Source organism: Artemia franciscana, unplaced genomic scaffold (assembly GCF_032884065.1).
Source record: "Artemia franciscana unplaced genomic scaffold, ASM3288406v1 Scaffold_1077, whole genome shotgun sequence".
Taxonomy (NCBI): Eukaryota; Metazoa; Arthropoda; class Branchiopoda; order Anostraca; family Artemiidae; genus Artemia; species Artemia franciscana.
Window position 1 is genome coordinate 67,993 of NW_027062735.1, and position 16,649 is coordinate 84,641.

At 33.1% G+C, this 16,649-nt stretch overlaps 1 long non-coding RNA gene across 3 annotated transcripts; it reads right to left on the minus strand.

Moving 5' to 3' along the window:
• Positions 1-3,739: 3,739 nt before the first annotated feature.
• Positions 3,740-16,222, minus strand: LOC136042313 (uncharacterized). Of its 3 annotated transcripts, XR_010621252.1 has the most exons (5): positions 15,823-16,222; positions 13,270-13,402; positions 9,454-9,760; positions 7,853-8,058; positions 3,740-4,493 (listed from the first exon to the last, which is right to left on the minus strand). It is a non-coding gene; the product is annotated as an uncharacterized LOC136042313 (long non-coding RNA). The 3 variants fall into 3 exon arrangements; XR_010621251.1 differs by lacking the exon at positions 15,823-16,222 and having other exon boundaries at positions 13,270-14,101; XR_010621253.1 differs by lacking the exons at positions 9,454-9,760; positions 15,823-16,222 and having other exon boundaries at positions 13,270-14,101.
• Between the last annotated feature and the right edge of the window lie 427 nt (positions 16,223-16,649).

The following is a 16,649-nucleotide window of genomic DNA, read 5'->3' on the forward strand; positions in this document are numbered from 1 at the left end:
TAGACAAAGTACATTGGTGAAAAAAAATACATTATGCAAACTTCGCGCTTTACTTAGGCAGCGCTATTGCGCTACCTCTGATATATATTTTAATCGGGGGTGTTAATAAGATTTAATTGAAAAATTCTTACAATTTTTTTACATTTTTTGTAAAATTTTTAAAGAAATGTGAAGGGCCATGTTAAAACTTGTGTGTGTTTATGTGTTTATTAGTTTGATTATATTCTATTCTTTCTATACTACTGATAAAATGTAATAATTTATTATGCTTTAATATTTAGTCGACTGTTCAACATTAATACATATATAAATTATATTATCTTTTTTTTTCTTTCAATAACCTCTAAAACCATACCTTTGTCTAATTTTTTTTTCTCAAAATCATCTGCTTTAGAATCGAAACGCTTTGGTGAAAATAGATCAACCATGTCACCTTTAAAATCAATAATGATAGTGATTGTCTTTCCATCTTTAGCTGCAACCCATTTGATTCTTATAATCGTGTATTCCATCCCAATATCTAAATCTTCTTTCCTAATAATTCTATTATATTTAATTTCTATTGTCGTTTCGTTTAAAAGCTTCTCCCGTTATTAGTTTCTAATTTAATTAAACAATTTTTCAAATCGAAAACAATGGTTGCGGATATGATCTTGAATCGGATTTAGCAAAAGCGTAAGTTGGTAACTGCCACTTAGAGGGGGGAGGGAATTGGGTCTTTGTGAGAATTCACCTGGGTTTGTACAAGTAATGTCAAGGGAACTACCACCTTTTGTTGTCGGCATATCAATGATTTGTTTTAAAAAAGCTTCCCGACAAAAATGACCTAACCTAACCTAGTTCATTTCCGTCACCGGTAAGTAGGATCTCAGCGTTTGGATGTTTAGACTGGAGGTAATCAAGTGATATAGATAACGACAAAGACCACACTGCCTTTCCATCACAAATACCAAAAACAAGAAGAACAATAGGGAATTTTTTAAGACTGGGAAACAAATTAGAATGAATATTTCGGCCCTATGTTCAAGGGCCGTCCTCGGCAATACAAGTAAGAAAAAACAACTTACAAGAGGATAAAATCAATAAAACTAAAATGAATAGTTTTTCAAAACAATCCCAGCATCCTTACCAGTTCAACCAGGACTGATAAATAAATTGTTATGAAACGAGGCAATTCATTGAAATGAATTAAAAACACGTTTTTAATGCCAGCCTAGCTTTTTTCGCTGCTGATCTTATAGTTCTATTTGTGACAGGTTCTGTGTTAATATCTATTGTTTTTTTTAAATATTTCGTAAGGTCATTTTTAATAAAATTTGTGTATAGAGCATTCAGTGAATATTCTCCTAAATCCCTATTTAAGGAAATATTATTATTAATCTTAAGTCTGATTTCAATTGCTTCTCGAACTACTTACTTTATGCCTAGATCATTGCTAATAATGGCGGATTCTTCAAAAAGTATTTTGTGCCTAGGATTTTTGAAAACATGGCTGCTTAAATCAGAATCAAAAGAAACAGAAGTAGTGTTAGAATTTAGAGATTTGTTGATATCATCTTTATGTGTTTGTAGGCGTTTCTCGAAATTCTGGTGGGTTCTCCCTACATAGAATTTGCCACAATCGCATGGTATATGCTAGACACCTCTTTGGCGAATAACTGGAGTCTTATCTTTACTAGAATTTAGGAAATTTCTGATTTTCAAAGTATTGGTGAATACAAAATACAGATTATTTTGTTTGCATACTTTTTTAAGATTTCTAGTGATTTTTGGGATATATGAGAGGTAAATTATGTTTTGGGGTTTATCGGGATTCTCACATGGTAAATTATCGTTGATTTTATGGTAGTGTCTTTTCACTCTACGTTTAATTGTATTATTAATAAATAAAAGAGGATACCCATTTCCAAAAAGTATGTCTCTGATAAAGTCTAGTTCAGCTGTGATGTAGGAATCAGAACAAATGTTTAGGGCACGATCGACGAGAGATATTAAGACCAGTCTTTTAACTTGTGGGCGATTGTTTGATTCAAAATGTAAATATCTATTGCTTTGTGTTGGTTTTCTGTAAATCGTAAAATTGAGTTCATCTAAGTTACGAATAATTAGAACATCTAGGAATGAGATTATATTTGCAATTTCGATTTCTAAGGTAAACTGTAAATTCCTATCATATGTATTAAGGTGATCTAAAAAACCCCTAAGTTCATGGCCCCCATAGTTCCAAAGTGAAATTATGTCATCCATGTAACGTCCCCAAAACATGTGTTTCAACAAATATGAATTTAATGCCCAATTTTCTATATTTTCTACATAAATATTCACCAGTAACCCGGAGAGAGGCGCACCCATGGATAAGCCATTTATTTGTTGGTAGAAAGAATTACGGAATTGAAAATACATTAAATATTTGTTGCAAAGTTTAACCAAGGTCATTAAAACGTCACAATCTAATCATGTTGCAGAAGCTTCTCTTAAGTCATAATTTTCATTTATTTTATTTTCGAATAATTTTGCGGATTCTGCTACATTAATAGTTGCATACATAGACACAATATCGAAGCTACTGATACCTGTATTTTCTGAAATATTTACGTTTTTGAGCTTTTCAACTAAATCAACCAAATAACATATGAAAGATTTTTGAGAAAAAAGCAAAGGTTTGAAGGTTGTACACAACCATTTTCCAATGTTAGAGGTGGGGGCTTTCATACAAGCTACAATAGGCCTTAAAGGAATGCTTTGCTTATGTACTTTTGGTAGACCATAAAATTTTGGACAAAAGCTGCCTCGGGGGAAAAATTTATTATATAATTGTGGAGTAATTTTACCATTTTGTTTTAGATCTTAATTCTTTTATAATTTGATCAAAACTGATCAGTATGATCGTGGGTTATAGTTTTATATGTAGTTTTGTCATTTAGATTTGTATAAATTTTTGTGTTGTAATCTTCCGCATCCATGACAACCAAAGAATTGCTTTTATCTGCTTTAGTTATAATAATGGACGGATCTTTGCGGACATTTGGTAGAATTCTTTGGTCACACCAATTATCTGGTTTTATGTTGGCGGGAGGATTAGCATTTTTTTTATTATTGTAAAGTGTATCAATAAGACAAGCCCTAACTTCGTCTAGGTTGGAAATAGACGAATAAAATTTGTGCAAAGTAGACTCTAGAGAGGAAATCCAATCTAGTTAGACACTAAATCCTCCCACTTTTTTTTTGAAGTTGCGCAAACGTAAACAAGCAAAAATTAAAGGAAAAGGTCAACAACCACTGTATTAAAAAAAAACAAAACAAAAAACTAAACTGCATTTGAATTCACTCAAAAAGGAATATACCTGTCAACACTTTTTGTCAAGAATTCTTTAAAAATTTCTTCCATTTTGTACATTTTTTCTAACCACCTTCCGGTATAATTTGTGGAGTATGTTCTTTAAACTACTGTGCTATTCCACTAAGCAACTGATCCCCATTAGTATAAACAATAGTGGCTCTTGTTGTTGCTCTACTAATTGCATGGATCTTGAGATTATCTCGTAATTCCTTGTCACTGAAATGTTTCTTTTGTCGTTCATTAAATCATGGGTATCAAACCAGGATAGGGTTTTGTTAAAATAGCCATTCATGGTAAAATTTTCACTATGATAATAAAAGTAGACACATTTGGGGATAAAATCACACGTGAAGGCTATGATGAATGCCTGAAAAATAAATGACACTAAAAACATGCACTAGAAAAGTATTAAAAGTAAAAAACATCACTTCAATAAGAATGGTGACTGGGAACACTAAAAAGTGTGTTTAACTAAAAGTCATTCCAGTACCAAGCCGTCTGAAGCCAAAGCAGCTACGTGCGTGTCTCCTCCTTCCAAGTCTATTTAAAGTTTCCCTCTTTACACCCTCCAGCGAAGTTCAGTTTTACCTTGAATTTTTCTTTACGACATCCTTCCGCCCCTGTTTTCGTACATATTACTGTTTGAAATTTGGTCAGTCAGATGCATACTCAACAGTCTGGACACAAATTTTCTGAAAAATATCTAATAAATCCTCCTCCGTCTTTCAGAATGCCTTCACTTTTGAACCACATTTGACCACTGTCATCACTGTATCTTTCAATACTCGACCTTGGCTATTTCACATTTACCATCTTCACAGCACCCACCATCTTCACTATTAATGCTCCGTTGGCAAGGAAAGCTATTCCCGTACATATAACTAATAACTTTACTGTTTTAAAGTGACAAGGAGTCTCCTTTTATAAGGGGATATGACCTTTGCTAAAACACAGACTGAAGGGGTCTGATGACTCAGTCACTTCTCAATTATCAATGTAAAATTGAAAATTATGTCGACGTGTTCTCTCCTATTCCTAAAACCATACTGGCGAATGCCCCAATGACCCGACGCCATGACAAATGACCTGACGACGATAAGCAGAGTATAAAAGATTGGAGCTTTTCCAGCAACACTTTCTTACGTCATATCACCTGAAAATTAGCTAAGGTTGATATAATTCGAATTCCTCTTCCCCTGTAAAAACCAATTATATTTTTTTGAATTTTCTTCGTCTTTGTTCTTTTTTAGTAAAAATTTTTCAAGTTTAAATAGCGGAAAACGTATTTCTAGTTTAAATACCGTAGAATCAAAGAGTAATAAAGAAAAGATATCCAGGTAAATTTGATTTATAGAGGCTACCAAGGGAAATAGAATACGTCGAAGACCACACTGCCTTTCCATGACGAAAGTAAAACCGTTCAAAATAGGGATGATACCTTTTTATTGACAGTGAATAGATATAAAATTATTTAACTGGATATTTCGAACACATATACAGTGTTCATCATCAGCAGTAAAACTAAAAGACATGAATAAAAATAAACAAAATTTATACCTAATAAACTAATTACATATAGTTTATTGCTCTTATTTTTTTTTCAATGCAACAGCCGAGGCAAATCTCTTTGACCCTTTTGGTTCCGGTTCATTAGAATTATCTGACATATGACGTGGACAGAGGTCATAGCTCTTAGGTGAGGTGATATTTACTTTATTTGACCTCAGTAAATTATCATAAATTGAGTTCAATCCAAATTCACCTGTATCCCTGTTTATGGAAATATTCTTGAATAGATTTTTTTAAATTTCGATTGTTTCCCTGAAAGTTTGCTTTAAACCTTGGTCCCTAGAAATCAAAGAAACATTTTCAAACAAAATAAAATGATTTGGAAAATTAAAGATATGTTCCGAGAGGGCCGACGTGAAATCTTCAGGTTTGGTATTTTGCTTTAAAGACGATGAAATAGAATTATGATGTTGTAGCAATCTCGTTTTTAAATTCTAGTTAGTACGTCCCACATAAGAGCTTCCACAAGTACATGGGATTTTATGAACCCTACTTTGTTGCTCTACGGAAGTCCGATCCTTTCCAGAATTTAAAAAACTAGCCAAAGTATTACTACCTTTTAAAGCTACCTTTAAGCCATTATTTTGTAAAATTTAAGTTTTTCACTCAAACCTGGAGCATATGGTAGAGAACAAAATATATCTTTCTTTTCTGTTGTTTCCAGAATATCGTCTGAACATTCTAGAAATTTTTTACTTCTTTTCGAAAAAGTCTGGTCAATTAACCAGCCCGGATAATGGTTACTCATTAAAATCTCTTTTAACAACAATAATTCTTCCTCGATGAATTTGGCGAACAAATTCTAAAAATGCGGTCAGTTAAAGATATGATTAAACCAATTTTTACTTGGCGAGCATGACCGGAGAAAAACGACAAAAATCTGTTATTTTTAGTAGGTTTTCTGTAAATCTTAAAATCCAGACTATTTTCATTTTTTAAAAGAAGGACATCCAGAAAAGGAAGTTTATTATCCTCTTCTAATTCTATTGTAAATTTTAAATCCCCTTCCCAAAAATCAAGATGTTCTCAAAAACTTTTTAATTCCTCCACCCCATGATTCCATACTGAAATTATGTCATCCATATATCTCCCCTAAAATTTATGTTTAAAAAAAATATGAATCTAACGCTATTGTTTCAATATTTTCTACAAAACAATTTGCTAATAAAGGAGTTAAAGGGGCCCCCATGGGTAAACCATTTACTTGTTCGAAAAAAACCCCTCTGAATTGAAAAAAATAAGAGAACTATTGCACAACCTAACTAAATTCATAATTACACCGACTTCCAAAACTGTTTCACCACCAATTAAGTCTAAATTTCTTAGTATCTATCTCTCAAGAAGAATTTCTGCGGCTTTTACTTCAATACTCGGTATCATAACGAGCATTGTGACATAGTATCAATACATTGATACTATGTCGAAACTTGAAATTATAGAATTTGAAGAAATCTCAACTTCTTTTAGTTTTTTTACAAGCTCTGACGAATTCTTCATGCGAGAAATTTGTGTAGACATGAGTGGTTTACACAATGACACTAGCCACTTACTCAGAGCACTGGTTGGTGACTTGTTACTCGCAACAATTGGTCGTAATGGCAGATTTGGCTTATGTATCTTTGGAAGTCCATATAATTTAGGGCACAAAGAACCTCTTGGTAAGAATTTGTAGAAAAGTTGAGGTGTAATCTTCCCTTCTTCCTTCAAACTCTTTAACTCGTTCTTAAACTTCTTTGTGTATGAGTCTTTCGGGTCAAAAGAAAGTTGTTTGTACGTTTTATCATCTTTCAGTAAAGCGTTTAATTTTGAATCGTAGTCCTTGGTGAGAGAAGTGAGAGAGAAGTGAGAGAGAAGCGTACAGAATATGTCTTCATGGTCTTTAGCCCTTAATTTAGTTTCCCTTTTAATGTTCCATGTAATAACATTCCTTCTCCTAAATAAACGAACACCCAAGATAATTCACATCCAATTTTGTAAAGCGCTCGCAAAAATGATGCTATTGCTTCGAATTCATTGAAAAAATGTTAAAAAATTTACTTGTCAGAGTTAACCCAGCTGAAAACTGTATTGTGCAAATACAGATGTTCACTGAATGAATGTTTGTTCAGAACTGTTGAAACAACTTCTTTTATACATCCTCCTCCGGGGGACAAAACCACTCCACTAAATGTCTCCAAGAAATTTTCTCTGTTTCATAACGGACTTGACGTGGTATGGCGGGTTTAGTATAGTCAACAAGCCACACTATAAGGGCCACAACACTGAAAGAAAAAAGACTTACCCTAGGTCTCTTTTGATAACAACAAAGGTGACCATCACCCTTCAATCTTTCTGTGAAATTAGAGTTTAATATTCGTTTAAGGATTATTTAATCATTCCTGAATGGTTTAACGAAGCTAGGAAATGGAGCGAGGTATTTTTAAAGTCCGTCAACTCAAACCAAATTTGACTTAATTAATAATTTTGAGTTTTTGTTAGTGTCAAGATTTATGTGTTTATCTATAGTCTACTATATATTTACTATGTTTTTGCTTGACACGGTCAATCATTAAAAATTTTTCATTTTTAATTTTACAGTAATTTCTAAGTGTTTTTAAGCTTTGATTTATTGTATTACTTTATTTCTCCTCGCCTCGAGTTTTGCTATGGCTCTCCTTTTTTGATAAAAAAATTATTTTTTGAAAAACGCTTTTTCCATTTAATACAGAATAAGAAGAGAAGAAAATGAAATCACAAAATGTACTTGTAAAGAACACACTTTTTACTAGCGTATCAAATATTTTTTTGTTTTCTCCCTTAAAATTGTAATAGCATGTTTCACGAAAACAGGATATTTTTACCAGCATTTTCTTCAAATCTTCTTTGAAAATCAAATATAAGCGAAACCATGCAACAAATTAAGCAAGTAAAACCTGATTTAAAGAAGAACTAAATGTGGCTTACGTTAGTTCTGATCGAAACCTTTCCAATCAGGTCCATTACGTCGCCTAAAACACCAATGCCCTTCACAATGTGTACGACTGGCCGCTGATAACGTTTCAAGAATTTCTTCACCTCCAATCTAATGTTAATGACATTAAAGATGAAGAAAATCAATGTAGCCAATGGAAGGGCTGTCACGAAAACGGTGCAAAACCCAAACTGTAAAACTAAAAGAAATAGAAAACTGAAGACTTTCCTTTATTACGCACAAAAAACTTTGTTTGTTTCTGGTATCACCTTCGCAGATCTACAAGAGGTGGCTGGTGGATCTCCACCAAATTTCGTGAGAAGGAAGAGCTATTATACTGTTTTTGCTGTTGAGTGTTTGAAAAAATCTAACCTAAACAGGGGGTGCTTAGCTTCTTCCTTAGATTCGCTTTCCAAGTCTAGCCAATTCGTGTCGTCGCGCGAATATCGATCTGGTAGATTTTTAAGATTGTTCTCTCTATTTAACAGAAACACAATGAAAGCATTAATAATTGACACGTTGTGTCTTTCCCACCATCTTTTAATTCATATTTAAAAACTTGGGTGTTCAAATAGGCAATTTGGAAGGAATGACGCATGTCTAATTGGTTCCTAGCATCCGCAGTCATCACATATTGTTGCTCGATCTTAGGCACAACATAATCTGGCGGGATTACCAGATACTCTTTCTTACGGATTGGACCAATAGTGACTCTTTCATGCGAGTATGTGTCCTGTCCATTGTAAAGCTCTAAGAGATACAAGAGTTCTTTGACATCATTAGAATCAGGCTTCTCACCATCGTATTCAACAGCTTTCAGAAAATGTAAGATGACTAAAGGGCTCCCATTTTAATGCCCTTCTACTAAACTGGTCGGGTAAAATATATTTTCCAAAACTTTAGGGGGGGGGGGTTTCCATGTCCTAAATGAAACACCAAAAATGTATTTTCAAAATCTAGGGGGATGCGGACCGATGATTCTGCACCCATTGATTTGTAAAAAATGCATATTAGTTTAAATATAAAATTCTATTACTCGATCAATCTCATTGGCTAAAAGCTGAAAATTGGGCTATGTACGCTGGCTCTATAATCAGCCAATCACGATAAAGGGGAGGTGTATTCAATCCATACCAATTTTTGGCTGCGGTTTATTCTAATATTTTGTAAATTATTTGATGATATTATCGCTATCTGTAAATATCTCACATACAGAAGCAATTTTATCTTTTTGAGTTTTTGAGAATTCTTGTTGTTGGTTTCTTTCTTGTGATAAAAAAACAAATCATATGCTACCACACTGTCTACTTTTATTAGAATTGGTTTTATAAAAATCAATTTTCTTCAAAGGCATATCAGTCTGATCCTCATGAATTTTAAATATTTTGCTGTATATGTATACTATTGATTCCTAAAGATACACAGACAAATTCCAAACTCAAATCTAATTCTATGCGAATTACTAGCTTAAACATGATTAAAACTTTCCCCTAAAGAAAGACAAACAATAAATATTGACACCGTCTAGAATTTTCTTTTTAAATCAGATGCTTTTTTATAGTTTGTTTAGTAGGATTTACAGTCAAAATCTTACACATAAAAACTGAGTGGAAAAACCAGCAAATACTTTCTTGATTGTGTGGATGTTACTTACTCATTGCCATGTTCAAATTCCTAATAACTTCAGGAGGAAAACTACTTAAAGTATAGTCCTCCCACCATGGCTTTTTCTTGCCCTCCGTTTCATTTGGTACATCCGTTTCAATTGGTCTCCACCACTTCATTATCAGAGGCACTATTTTATAAAAAATCACAAACTTGAACAAATTGATTATTTCTTGTCCAAACATAATTGTGACCAATTGTTTCGTCGATTCGAGCATGCAGCCTCCCCGAACACACTAAAAAGATGAAAAATTAGACTTGAGAATGTCTAACCTAGGGAGCTACTGGGACGAAGGGAACAAAGGGAGCCAAGGGCTATGAAAACTCTTCAAGCTTCATTTTCCTGTTTTTAACTCATCTAATGGATAACTTATACCGTGCTGCTTGCAGTGCCTGAATTTACAGGCAATGATTTTACAGTCAAAGGATAAAACCTAAAATCTTAAACCCCTTTTTTTGAGCTATAAATTTTTAAAAAGTTTCACTAAATTTACGTTTTCTATGTAAACTATGTAAAATATCCGCAACCCAAACTGAAAATTGCCCAAAAGTCCCTAGATTTTTCTGATGTACCCAAGACAATCTAAATACATTACATCATTCACTGTTTATTACTGCATTTATTCTAATTCATCCTCTTCTCTGAACTAATTAAATAAAAAAACAAGTTATTTTTAACTGAAAGTAAGGAGCAACTTTAAAACTTAACCCCCTCGTCAATGCCTTGGTCTTTAACTCTGTAGCTCTTTAACTCGCTCTTTAAATAGATCCAGCAAATTATCGACAAATTTGAATTTTATCAGAGTTTTATAAAATCTTCGAAAAGGCTATCCTTTCTCGTGTCCTTACTTTTCTAAAATCTAGAAACTTTCTTCATGATTTTCAATTTGGTTTCCGAACGAGGCACTCCACTAAACATGCCTGCATAACCATTTTGAATTTTATACATTCTGCATTAGATTCGGGATTAATTCTGGCTGCCTTATTCGCAAGGTATTTGATTACTTAACCACTGAAATTCTTCTATCGAAGATGTCTTATTTTGGCATTAGGGATAATGTTTTTATTTGGTTTGTCTTATTTGAATGATGGGCTATTTTCTGTCGATCCACTTTTCTGTTCACCCTCACAAGTGAATTTTGGTGTCCCTCAAGGATCAGTTTTAGGGCCAGTGTTATTTTTGATCTATGTAAATAATATTTTGTATGTAGTAAAAAAGCAGAGAATTATTAATTGTTGTATATTTTGTCATCCCTAGCCATCCTTTGCCCATAGTACCAACTATAGTTCACTATCTTCTGATGTCATTGTTTGTTGTGCTGATGACAGCACACTTGGCACTTCAAAAAATTATGAATCAGAGCTTCGATAAGATTTGGAAACTTTCCAAATCACAATTACTCATCATAAACTATAAATCCACCAAAAAAAAAAAAAATACTAAGCGACCATTTCTATCTATTCCATCTGTATATCTATTTCTCATACATGTATTTCACTTGCTGGACTTTATACCACTTAAGCTTTGCTTTTTCTTCATTATCAATTAAGCTTAATGCAGGTGGGTATACTAGGGGGATCCAAGCACTAATTCCCTTTGCTCTAAATTCTTTTTGTTTAATTCTAAGGGAATTGCTAATGTCACGAACTCCTTTTGTCACATCATCTGTCATATAGATATATGGGGATTCACGTCTGGCTCCTCTCTCGAACGGATTTTCACGTAGTTTCTTGTCTCCCTGAATCATACAGAATTTGTCATCATGGCGTTTAGCCCTTAATTTAGATTCGCTTTTAATGTTCCATATAATAACATTCCTTCTCCTATTCATGTTTTCTAAAACAAGGACTCTAGATGCTAACTCACCCAAACCTGGCTCCTTTTCAATTTGGTTTCGTAATGCCGATATTTCCTGCTTGATACTAGATAATTCATTTTCTTTGGCTGTTCTTGGTAATTCTAGATCTTCCACAAGATAATTTTAGGAACTTTAAACCAGATTTAATGTCAAAGATTTCCAATTTTATTTCTAAGACATCGTAGTTAGTTGCTCCGACTATTTCAAGGATTTTATTTAACTTTGAGATATTGTTAGTGGAATCCGTGGATCCCTCTTGAATCCTCTAAATCACTTTGTCTTGATCGCTTCCTGCTTTTGTTAACCATATTTATATTCAATAATGTTTATAATTGTCTAAAAATAGATAAACGAACACCCAAGATAATTCACATCCAATTTTGTAAAGCGCTCGCAAAAATGATGCTATTGCTTCGAATTCATTGAAAAAATGTTAAAAAATTTACTTGTCAGAGTTAATCCGGCTGAAAATTGTATAGTGCAAATACAGATGTTCACAGAATGAATGTTTGTTCAGAACTGTTGAAAAACTTCTTTTATAGATCCTCCTCCTGGGGACAAAAACACTCCAGAAGTTCGTCTCCAAGAAGTTCTTTCTGTTTCATAACGGACTTGACGTGGTATGGGGGATATAGTATAGTCAACAAGCCACACTATAAGGGCCACAACACTGAAAGAAAAAAGACTTGCCCTAGGACTCTGTTGATTACAACAAAGGTGACCATCACCCTTCAATCTTTCCGTAAAATTAGAGTTTAATATTCGTTTAAGGATTATTTAATCATTTCTGAATGTTAATCTTTTCTTAAAATTTTATCACTTTAAATGTATTAAATTATAAATATATTATCACTTAGAATGTATTTATAGCGAGGGGATGGGGGGTGGTTTTGAAATAGCAAACTAAATTTGTGGGTCGTCCTTTTATATCAGAGATAGATCCAGATATGCTCTTTGACGAATATTCCAGAGCAAAATGCTAGCCAACACAACCCCAGCCTCAATAAGGATTACGTCGTCAGAGCAGAAAATCCGACGAACAATTGGTAGCTCTTTCCCGATGTCCTGGGTATCGCTCGAGTCCAATATAGGAGTAGTGCGTAAGGCACGGCAACACGAGTTAAAATGCCATTGAGAATGCAGAAGCTAGAAACATCCAAAACATGCTCAAGGTAAATTTTAAATAATACAAATTAAGGATTTGAATTATAACTGAAAAGTAATTGCAAAAAAAAAACAAAGCAAAAGAAAACAAGCAAAATAAATAAGTAGAACAAAACCAATGCTTTTTTACTTTAAGTGTGTTTGCAAAACAGAACCACTTATTGTCGACTCAATGAAAGCGAAATAAAACATACAAATAAATTGAAGGGAAATACAACTTTCGCTTACTTTCACCGGAGTTATTACTGTGAGTTTTATATTTTTTTTTGGATACTGCTCAAATGAGCTGGCCATTTAATTTGTCATTCTTTGTTGGAGACAATTGATTTTCCTCACTTATCTGTTTATCCAAGCTTCCAAGTCTCGTCAATTTCAAAGATTTGTTTCTCAATTTAATTTTAGTCTCGTGTTTCGTATGTTATTTTTGTGTTTCACTCTTATTTATGGTAATAGGTGTTTCTATGGCTTATAAGATTGAATTTACCGCTTCATTTATTAACTTATAATATCTTTTTCGCACAGTGTAGCTTGTGATGGTAAATTTAAAGGAAACACTTATTGTATTTTGGGGGAAACTGATACTTCTGATCACGGGGAACCTGATATTTCTGCAATTCCAACAAAGGGCTTTCCTGCTGACAAACCCTATCCCTATAAAAATTATCTCCTAACTTCTACTATTAGATTTCACTAAAAAAAAAGAAAAAAAAGAAAACAAGAACCTTTTCTGACAGCACAATTCCTTCAATCTCATGGATGAGGGATGTAAGAAATGATTTGTGACCGGACTTGGAACTTCTTATAGACTTCATTGTTTAAAATCAAGTCCAGATAACGCTGTCTATAGTGTCTTTCCTAGAATGAAACGACTATTAATGAAAACTAGACCTACATTGCCTGAGCAACGTGAAGTGTTGCGGCGACCTTTGTCCTGCTTCACTGAATAAAGTGTTGCAAGAGCAATACTCTGGTTTTGTTTCTTTGGTGTCGGTTAAACGCTGAAGTTGTCAGCATATCGAAGCTTTTAAAACGTTATGTTCACAGCACAACCCTTCAATCTCATATAGTTTTCCTTCAGTCTTTCGTTTTGTTCTTCAAGCTGCTTAATGCGGTAAATGGCAGCTCTTTAGTAAACATCCTCGTCCGCCTACGAAATGACAAAGTTAAATTGAATTAATGTGTGTATATAAACAAATTATTTTATAGCGATATATACAGAATTATCTTTGCAACAAATAAGTTCATAAAACAGGATATCTGATTTGTAAAATGTGAAAAAACAAGGCTTATAAATCCAACTCGACTCAAACCGTACAAAATCAACAATCAAGATTGACTATATTCCTTACAATTGTTGTCTTTTGAAATCACAGTCAAACGTTTAAACTCAAAATCTCAACCGTCAGTGGAACAGTACATGCACGATCTCTCATGTATTTAGACAAATTATACATCTTACGTCCCTTTTGCAATTTTTGGAAGTATGGGTGTTACAGTCTAATATCTTTAATAAGAACTTTACGTATAAATGAAACTCACCTCAAAAACGGTGATGAAAATCAATCTTGCAGTGAAAATAATTTTCACGATCAATAAAGAATTTTCACTTTTTGGGCTTTGTTTCCCATTTCACTGAAAACTGATTGAGATTAAACATGCTGGAGTTTAGATGCCATATGTCCCACGACATAATCCATCCGTTTTACTACTAAACGCTTTGTGTTAAAAACAATAATGTACTTTTAAAATTTTTACCAATGCATGCACGATTAGATGCGCTATTTATTAACAGCCAAATTCGCTTGTGAATTTTCCCTCTCATTTTTTATGGTTATCATACCCTTTTTCTACTATTGTTTACACGATGAAAGGGGAAGTCAATAAAAGTGGAAACATATTTATAAATAATTGAATACGCTTTTATTGTCAAACATTATTTTTACACCTATCTCGAAATCGTTACAGCTTTTATCAGACCAACACAAATTACGATTCACTACTGCTCGGGTAATGATCAGTAATTATTTCAGTTGCACATAGATAAAACAGCACCGAATGTTTTCCAGACTATGCTTTCAATTTACCTTATGAGTGAATCTCTTTTCTTCAAATTTTTACCAGCTTTAAAAACCAGTAAGTTGTTGAGATAAGTGCTAGCAATTTTCTTGGTGCCATGAAGATCATTTTATGGTATGATTTGCATTTTTTTTTTTTTATTATTATAAATTTTTTCACATGCAATAGGTATTTCATCTAAATGCTTCATGTAAATTTGGCCCTCCTTTGTCCTAGCTTTGTTAATCGGGTTCGATCTGATATTAGGAGAGGGAAAAACAAACAAACTCAAAACTAAATACATAGATTAAGGGGGGGGGGGATTCAAGGATTCCCATATTTTTTCATAATATTCTAAAATTACGTTATAATTTACGCTTATTATGTAGGTCTTTTCTTTAACAGTTTGTTTAGTTTACAGTTTATTCTTTTTGATTAATTTACCAGGAAAAACTATGGGGGTGATGTTGCAGTTATCGTTTACAACAACAAATCAACTTTCAACAACGAATTAAACGAATCAACTTCCTCAGTTTCTTCTTTTTCTTGGTGAAATTTTGATTGTAAACTATGTTGACAACTTCTAGCTTAAGTATTTAAATTTTCCTGGAAAGTATTTTCCTGTAAAATTTAAAAGAAATAAACGAAACCAAACAAATTTGGTTTAACGAGGCTATGAAATGGAACGACATATTTTTAAAGTCCGTCAACTCAAATCAAATTTGACTTAATTAATAATTTTGAATTTTGTTAGTTTCAAGATTCATGTATCTATCTATAGTCTACTATATATTTACTATTTTTTTGCTTGACACGGTCAATCATTAAAATTTATTTCATTTTCAATTTTACAGTAATTTCTAAGTGTTTTTAAGCTTTTATTTATTGTATTACTTTATTTCTCCTCACCTTGAGTTTTGATATGGCTCTACTTTTATGATAAAAAATTATTTTTTGGAAAACTCGCTTTTTTCATTTAATACAGAATAAGAAGAGAAGAATATGAAAACACAAAATGTACTTGTAAAGAACGCACTGTTTACTAGCGCATCAAATATTATTTTTTTTCCCCTTAAAATTGTGATGGCATGTTTCACGAAAATAGGATATTTTTACCGGCATTTCTTTCAAGTCTTCTTTTGAAAATCAAATTTAAACGAAACCGTGCGACAAATTAAGCAAGTAAAACATGATTTAAAGAAGGACTAAATGTGGCTTACTTTAGTTCTGATCGAAACCTTTCCAATCAGGTCCATTACGTCGCCTAAAACACCAATGCCCTTCACAGTGTGTGCGACTGGCCTCTGATAACGTTTCAAGAATTTCTTCGCCTCCAATCTAATGTTAATAACATTGGAGATGAAGAAAATCAATAGAGCCAATGGAAGGGCTGTCACGAAAACGGTGCAAAACCCAAACTGTAAAACTAAAAGAATCAGAAAAGTGAAGACTTTCCTTTATTGTGCACAAAAAACACAAGTGTCCAAGCATTTTCTTACAAGACTAGTCTGACAAAAAGTATTTTACGATGCTGATCACTTTAATGTTGCCAGAAAAAATTCTAGGTTCGGGAAGAAGAAAAAAAGAATAATATTTTAATAGTACTCGATTGATAGATTTTATCTACAGGTTTTATTTTTTTGTTTTTTAAGAAGCCTTAGCGTAATGTTCTCAACCGATTTTGTGAATGTGACGTTATTCTCAATATAAATGTTTTTTTTTTTCAAAATTAAGGGTCTAGAGTACAGTGAGCCGAAGGGTACATGTCCATCACAAGACCCACCAAGATTCTCAAGCCCTCCTCCCCCCTCCCAGTGAGGCATGGACCCCATGAGAAACTAGTGGTTTTTCGTTGGTTTTATTTTAGTTTTTAAAAAATTTTCAAATTGACCCTCCGCGTTGTTATTAAAATGAAAACCCTTTATCAAAAGAAAACATCAAAATGTAAGATGATGGAAAACTTCAGTTTTCCTACATTTTGATCTTTTCTCATAGCCTTCATGTGGCCTTTTCCTTGATTTATGTTTGGCCATCTCAGAAGGTTTTG